Here is an 8,482-nt window from a genome sequence, read left to right on the forward strand (position 1 = left end):
CAATTTCCAGTGGGTTCCCACACAGATGGGACATGGCTTAGGAGGAATCCCAGGCTGGGCATTCTTTGGCCCAGTGGCCAGATTTCCAGCATTTGAAGCAAGATCCTGGGGGAGGAGGTCCTGGAGGAATGCCTGGCCACTGTGGTTTAGGCATTTTGAAGTTCTTGTGTGCTGGAGATGTGGCTGGGGTTTCTCTCTCACACAGCAGAGGCAAGTAATTGTAACTCAGAAATACATTGCTGCTTGGCTGCCTCTTCTCTATTATTGTACACCTTGAAGCCAAGGTTAATTAAGTCCTATTGGGGGCTTGAGGGCCGGAATATAATTTTTGGAGCTTTTTCTAATGTTGGGAGCAGATTGGGTAATAAAATGCATATTGAAAATAAGATGGCCTTTTGGCCTCTCTGGGTCTAGGGCGGTAAAGTGTCTAAGGGTTCTTGCCAAAAAGGCCATTAACTGGACTAGGTTTTTATATTTGATGAAAAAGAGCCTAAATGCTAACTGATTTGGGAGAGGCTGGATAAAGAAAAAGGAGCATTAACCTTGACTATGCCTTTAGCTCCAGCCACCTCTCTAAGAGGAAATTGTTGGGCAGGTTGGGGAGAGCTAGTCACAGAATGAAACTGTAAGCTGGAACAGGTGTGAGGAGGGGAAGTGATAGAAGGATTATAGGGTGAGGGAGCAGAGGCTGAGGAAGAATTGGGACCTTGCTCGGCCTGGGGAAGAGCAGCCTGGGGAGGATGGGAGATGTCAGATGGGTTTGTAGAAAAGGAGGATTCAAAGGACTCGGAGCTTGGGGTGGAGACTGAAGGAACAGACAGGAGAGAAGGAAGAAGGATTTGGGACAAGTTGCACTGGCAGCAGAGACTAGGGAGGGACCAATGTGTAAAAGAATGCCTGGATGTCAAGCACCTCAGACCATTTGCCCATTTTTCAACAAAAATTATCTAGATCTTGTAGGATGGAGAAATTGAAAGTGCCATTTTCTGGTCATTTAGAACCATTGTCAAGTTTGCATTGGGGCCAAGCGGTATTGCAGAAGAAAATAAGGCATTTAGGTTTTAGGTCAGGTGTGAGTTGAAGAGGTTTTAAGTTCTTGAGAACACAGGCTAAGGGAGAAGAAGGAGGAATGGAGGGTGGAAGTTTGCCCATAGTTAAAAGGTAAGTTGAGAGAAAAGAGAGGATAGAGACACGGTGTGGGGGAAAGTGGTCTTGCCACCCAGGGAAGGTGGTAGCTGCTCACCAAGGTGAAGGATCAAGGCAGGCATCCCCACAGTAATTAAACACCAAGGGAAGACTGTCTTCCCAAGTCCATGACTGTTGCTGGAGTTTTGAGTTCATGGATAAAACGTGTCCCTCTGTCTCTACCAGAAAGGGAGAGGAACCAAAATTAAGGAAGGGAGAGATTGAAGGGTGGAGGGATAGCAAGACAGGTTGGAGAAGAGAATAAAAAGAGGCCGCTTACCCAATTTAAAATTGGTGAGATGTTCCTTTGGCTGGTCTGAGGACCTAAGGTCATAGGTGGATCTCCTCACGGAGTGAGGGTGAGGACAGGGGACGAGTCTCCTGAAGGAGTCCCCCTGTCCCAGGTCTTTGGCACCAAATGTTATGCATGTCCATGTGAAGAGACCACCAAACAGGCTTTTTGTGAGCAATAAAGCTTTTTAATCACCTGGGTGCAGGCAGGTTGAATCCAAAAAAAGGAGTCAGCAAAGGGAGATAGGGGTGGGGCAGTTTTATAGGATTTGGGTAGGTAGTGGAAAATTAGACTTAAAGGGGGTTGTTCTCTTGTGGACAGGGGCAGGGGTCACAAGGTGCTCAGTGGGGAGCTCCTGAGATTCACTGTCCAGGAGAAGGAATGTGACAAGGTCAATTGATCAGTTCGGGTGGGGCAATAACAAATCACAATGGTGGAATGTCATCAGTTAAGGCAGGAACCGACTGTTTTCACTTCTTTTGTAGTTCTTTAGTTGCTTCAGGCCATCTGGATGTATATGTGCAGGTCACTGAGGCTTATTCCAGAAAGAAGGAAAGGCAACTTTCTCCTTATGTCAATTCTACCCCCGCCCCCAAAATATTTGGACCCCTCACCACACAAACAACTATCCCTGTTGCTGCTCCTTTATGCATCTCCCGACAATAGCCTACTGGAATCCCTTTAGGCAACCTTCCACCGTCCAAATGTTCCTTTACTCTGTCTCCAGAACCCAGCCACACACATTACCAAACAGATGGGAGTGTTCCAATTTTGCATTACTGATGAGCCCTCTATCATTACTGACAAACTAAAATACATTGGCAGTCACTATTGTTTAGGAAGACACTTACCCTGCATCTCACTCCATCCTTGGCTACCCTCCCCCTGCTCATCTGAATCTCCTCCTATCCCCTCCTTTTACTTGCTTATACCCAGCCCTATGAATAGCCGTGAAAGGTTACTCATAGACACTATGTGCTTTCTCATACACCATGGAAACCAAACCTCTCCCTCTATGAGTTGCACCATCCATCCCCATTACAACCTCTAATGGCTGCTGCCCTTGCTGGAGCTCTAGAATTTTGGGTGCAGGACTCCTCTTTCAGTACACCCTCTCACCTTTTCGCTTTACATTTCCAGTTCTGCCTGACACAAGGTCTCTTCTTTTATGTGGCTCTTCCACCTACATGTGCCTACCTGCCAACTGGATGGGCACATGTACTCTAGTCTTCCTTACCCCCAAAATCCAGTTTGCAGATGGGAATGAACAACTGCCTATACCCCTCATGACACCAACACAACAAAAAGAGTCATCCCAGTAATCCCTTTACTTGTGGGTCTAGAACTTTCTGCCTCCACTATTGTACTTGGAACTTGAATAGCAGGCATATCAACTTCTGTCACAACATTCCACAGCCTCTATAATGACTTCTCTGCTAGTATTACAGACATATCACAAACTTTATCTGTCCTCCAAGCCCAGGTTGACTCTTTAGCTGAAGTTGTCCTCCAGAACTGCCGAGGCCTCAATTTACTCACTGCTGAAAAAGGAGGTCTCTGTATATTTTTAAATGAAGAGTGTTGTTTTTACCTAAATCAATCTGGCCTGGTATATGGCAACATAAAAAAACTAAAGGATAGAGCCCCAAAACTCGCTAACCAACCAATCAATTATGCTAAACTCCCTTGGGCACTCTCTAATTGGATGTCTTGGGTCCTCCCAATTCTTAGTCCTTTAATACCTGTTTTTCTCCTTCTCTTATTTGGACCTTGTGTCTTCCGTTTAGTTTCTCAGTTCATACAAAACTGCATTCAGGCCATCACCAATCATTCTATACGGCAAATGCTCCTTCTAACAACCCCACAACACCACCCTTTACCCCAAAATCTTTCTCCAGTTTAATCTCTCCCACTCTAGGTTCCCATGCTGCCCCTAATCCCACCTGAAGCAGCCCTGAGAAACATCGCCCATTATCTCTCCATACCATCCCCCAAAATTTTCATTACCCCAACACTTCACCACTACTTTGTTTTGTTTTTCTTATTAACATAAGAAGACAGGAATGTCAGGCCTCTGAGCCCTAGGTAAGCCATCATATCCTCTGTGACCTGCAAATATATATCCAATGGCCTGAAGCAACTGAAGAACCACAAAAGAAGTGAAAATAGCCAGTTCCTGCCTTAACTGATGATATTCCACCATTGTGATTTCTTCCTGCCCCACCCTAACTGATCAATTGACCTTGTGACATTCCTTCTCCTGGACAGTGAATCTCAGGAGCTCCCCACTGAGCACCTTGTGACCCCTGCCCCTGCCCACAAGAGAACAAACCCCTTTAAGTCTAATTTTCCACTACCTACCCAAATCCCATAAAACTGCCCCACCCCTATTTCCCTTTGCTGACTCCTTTTTCAGATTCAGCCTGCCTGCACCCAGGTGATTAAAAAGCTTTATTGCTCACACAAAGCCTGTGTGGTGGTCTCTTCACATGGACGCACATAACAGTAATCAGATGAGAAGTCACCACTTCCATTCCTACAACAACAACAACAAGCTAGATAAACAAAAACAATGGCTTTTCTTGGACCCATCAAATAACTGAAGTTTCAGGGCAAAACACTACCCCAAATTTGGAGAGACAGGTGTATCTACAGACACAGCTGGGATCTGCTTACGTGGAAAAGAAGCTGCTGGGATCTGCTTACCTGGAAAAGAAGGTGCTGGAACCATAAATTGTTAGGAGCATTTACATGGTAATGTTGGCAAATTGCTGGAGGCTGTGTGTGGACTCATGTGAGAAAAAAAGCTCAGGAGGGGGCCACCGTTCTAAGGGTACCCTCACACATTTGTGAGCTTTACCTCCAAGAACATGGCCGAATTCTCATAGTAAGGATGTGAGAAAGATCCTCCCCTGGATTTGACAGGAAAAGAGGATGAAATCCCCTTGGAGAGTTCTCCATAACAAAGGCCTGCTTTGCAGGGTGAAAGACTTTCCCAGAGGCTTATTCCAGAAGGAAGGAAGGAAAGGCATTCCTCTCTCTCTCTTGTCTTCTTTAGCTTTCTAGTCCCCACTAAGGGAAAAATTTAAAAGCTATGCCACTGGAGAAACACTTGTGAAGCTGACAGTTCAGAAACATGCCCCCAACCCCCACAAAAGATGGAGTTTTAACAAGATTATGGAATGCTTCTACCTCCCAGAACTTTCTCACCTCAGCAATAGGGCTCCAGTATGACAGTGGATTACAGTTGAAAAATCTGCAAAACGGAGACTCTGAGAAGTACTTAGGGAAGCGCCTAAAGTCAAGGTGAGAGACAAAATTAAGGAAGAATTTGAAGCTTCTGACACCCACACCAATAGCAAACAGTAAACATAGCCCAGCACTTAGCCAGATTAACATAAGTCCTCACGATAAAGGCCTATTTGCCTATTTGTCTATTTTCCTGTCTGGTTTGAACAAAAAATGACAAAGCATGCCAAGAAAAAACAAACACACACAGTCTAAGGAAACAAAGCAATCATGAGAATCAGGCTCAGCTATGACACAGATGATGATATGATCAGACATGGAATTTACAATAATTAATCTGTTAAGGGCTTTAATAGAAAAAGTAGACAACATGCAAGAAGAGATGAGTAAAGTAAGCAGTGAGATGGAAACTCTAAGAATCAAAACAGATGATCAAAATAAAAAACAAAAACAGCTGAGAAAAAAACTATCAGTGAGATTGAAGATCATCAATAGCAAACTGAAATGCAAAGAGAAAAAAGAATTTTTTAAAAATCACATATCCGCTAAGAACTGTAAACAATTTTAAAAGGTATAACATACATGTAATTGGAATATCAGAAGGAAAAAATTAAAGAGAACAGAGAAAAAGAAATAGCTGAAGTAGTAATGGTTAAAAACTTTCCAAAATTGATGACAGACACCACATCACAAATTCAGGAATATCAGAGAATATCAAGCCAAATAAATACCAAAAACAAAACTGCAGAAAACCAAACACGAAGAGAATATTATGAAAGAAGCTAGAGGGGGAGAAAACTTTGCCTTAGATGAATGAAAATAACAATTATAATAGACTTCTCATCAGAAACTATATAAACAAAAGGAGAGTAGCATAAAATATTTAAAGTCTTGAAAGCAAAAAAAACCAACAAGCTTGAATTCTATATCCAGTCAAATTGTCCTTCCAAAGTGAAGGAGAGCCGGGTATGGTGGCTCACACCTGTAATCTCAGCACTTTAGGAGGCCGAGGCAGGTGGATAACCTGAGGTCAGGAGTTCAGATCAGCCTGGCTAATATGGCAAAACCTCATTTCCACTAAAAATACAAAAATTAGCCAGGCATGGTGGTGCATGCCTGTAGTCCCAGCTATTGGGAGGCTGAGGCGGGAGAATTGCTTGAACCCAGGAGGTGAAGCTTGCAGTGAGCCAAGATCGTGCCATTGAACTCCAGCCTGGGTGAAAGAGCAAGACTCCATCTAAAAAAAAAAAAACAAAATATGCCGGGTGTGGTGGCTCATGCCTGTCATCCCAGCACTTTGGGAGGCCGAGGCAGGTGGATCTCCTAAGTTTGGGAGTTCGAGACAAGCCTGACCAACATGGTGAAACCCCATCTCTACTAAAAATACAAAAACTAGCCGGGCATGGTGGCGGGTGCCTGTAATCCTAGCTACTCAGGAGGCTGAGGCAGGCTCCAGCCTGGGCAACAAGAGTGAAACTCCATCTCAAAAAAATAAAAAAAAAGAAGGGGAAATAAAGATTTTCTCAGACAAACCAAAACTAAGCTTCATAACCAGCAGATCTAGCCTGCAATAAATTTTAAACATGGAAAAATTCTGGGAAGCAACATTAAGAACCTCCTCTTTGAATGCTATCATTTTGTTAAGCAGCCTGTGTTCAGATACATAGGAACCATCTTCCAATTGGGTATTTAGTATTGCATTAAACCCATTCTTCATGATTTCCCCAGAAATATAATGAAAGTGTTCCCAAAATGCCCGTGGAATATCAGATACACTCATTCAACAGTCACTATTTCCTGCTAAAGAACAAAATGATGTTACTCCATTGTAAAGTGATCTTGGTGATCTCTTGCTGAATCTCCTTCTAGATTTTTATGAATCACATCTTTAATAATTCATTCTAGGACCTTGCCCAGGGTTAACTTAAAGCTCTCTAGTCCTGAATAGCAGCATGTATCTTTTTTTCCTCTAAAATGTGAATCTACGTTTTTATTTTCCTCTTTTCCATTTTCCCTTTCTCCTTCACATATCACTGTCCTCATTTGCACCTTAGGATATTATATTCTGGGGTTAAATTTGCTCACAGGAGGAAACTTGAACTCATTTTTAGCAGTAGGATTATCTCTTATAATATTTTATCTCATTTTCATCTTCTGTTCCTCCCAATCAATGTTTATTCTACACAGCTTAGTGTTGAAATCAGTCTCTTTAAGAGAAAAGACAAAGCAAAATAGAGATTAAAGAGTTCTCTCCTATGTCAACCATCAACTTTATACTCTAAACCACAGCACTGAGTTTATTCATTTGATGATCTTATTCTTACCCTAATGTAACTAGGGTCTTCTGGTTATCATTGGCTTTACCAAAAGTTGCAACCCATTTTATCCTTTAGTCTTTCTAAATCTTATCTTCAGTTCTTTGCTTCTCCCTCAATCATTGCCTTGTATTTTTCAGCATTAGGAGACCCCATTTCCATTGCTCTAAATCTGAGGTCACTAGAGTACATTCTGTATACTGCCACCCAGAGGCACATCTCTTTCCTCCCCATGTATCTATTACTATATACAAAAACAGATGAATAAAATTTACTTACCAAACTACATCCCTCTTAAAGCACACTGTTAGCAGAGGCTGAGTGTTTCTCTAATTAATAAAATGCTTATCATCAGGGTATTAAAATATGGAAAAATCAGCTTCCTATAGCTTGATAAAAAAATCATTAATTGTTATTATTACTCACTTATTTGAGTTCATTAATAATAAAATGGCATGAAATAGAAAAAAAGCAGGGGGAGGAGCCAAGATGGCCGAATAGGAACAGCTCCGGTCTACAGCTCCCAGCGTGAGCGACGCAGAAGACGGGTGATTTCTGCATTTCCATCTGAGGTACCGTGTTCATCTCACTAGGGAGTGCCAGACAGTGGGCGCAGGTCAGTGGGTGAGCGCACCGTGCATCAGCCGAAGCAGGGGCGAGGCATTGCCTCACTCGGGAAGCGCAAGGGGTCAGGGAGTTCCCCTTCCAGAGGTGACAGACGGCACCTGGAAAATCGGGCCACTCCCACCCGAATACTGTGCTTTTCCGACGGGCTTAGGAAACGGTGCCCCAGGAGAGTATATCCCGCACCTGGCTCAGAGGGTCCTACGCCCACGGAGTCTCGCTGATTGCTAGCACAGCAGTCTGAGATCAAGCAGCAAGTCGGCAGCGAGGCTGGGGGAGGGGCGCCCGCCATTGCCCAGGCTCGCTTAGGTAAACAAAGCAGCCTGGAAGCTTGAACTGGGTGGAGCCCACCACAGCTCAAGGAGGCCTGCCTGCCTCTGTAGGCTCCACCTCTGGGGGCAGGGCACAGACAAACAAAAAGACAGCAGTAACCTCTGCAGACTTAAATGTCCCTGTCTGACAGCTGTGAGGAGAGCAGTGGTTCTCCCAGCACGCAGCTGGAGATCTGAGAACGGGCTGACTGCCTCCTCAAGTGGGTCCCTGACCCCTGACCCCCGAGCAGCCTAACTGGGAGGCACCCCCCAGCAGGGGCAGACTGACACCTCACAAGGCCGGCCAGGTACTCCAACAGACCTGCAGCTGAGGGTTCTGTCTGTTAGAAGGAAAACTAACAGAAAGGACATCCACACCAAAAACCCATCTGTACATCACCATCATCAAAGACCAAAAGTAGATAAAACCACAAAGATGGGGAAAAAACAGAGCAGAAAAACTGGAAACTCTAAAAACCAGAGTACCTCTCCTCCTCCAAAGGAAC

The 8,482-nt window shown here is 44.0% G+C and overlaps 1 protein-coding gene across 1 annotated transcript in view; it reads right to left on the reverse strand.

Annotated features, from left to right (window-relative positions):
• Positions 1 to 7,374, reverse strand: part of ERMN (ermin) — a 30,775-nt gene extending 23,401 nt beyond the window's left edge. The window contains exons 1-2 of the mRNA XM_063647490.1: positions 7,321 to 7,374; positions 4,688 to 4,772 (exon numbers count right to left, since the gene is read on the reverse strand). The gene's annotated coding sequence lies outside the window, so the exon portion shown is untranslated. The remainder of the gene's footprint in view (positions 1 to 4,687; positions 4,773 to 7,320) is intronic.
• Positions 7,375 to 8,482: the final 1,108 nt, after the last annotated feature.

This window comes from Pongo pygmaeus, chromosome 11 (assembly GCF_028885625.2).
Source record: "Pongo pygmaeus isolate AG05252 chromosome 11, NHGRI_mPonPyg2-v2.0_pri, whole genome shotgun sequence".
Classification (NCBI taxonomy): Eukaryota; Metazoa; Chordata; class Mammalia; order Primates; family Hominidae; genus Pongo; species Pongo pygmaeus.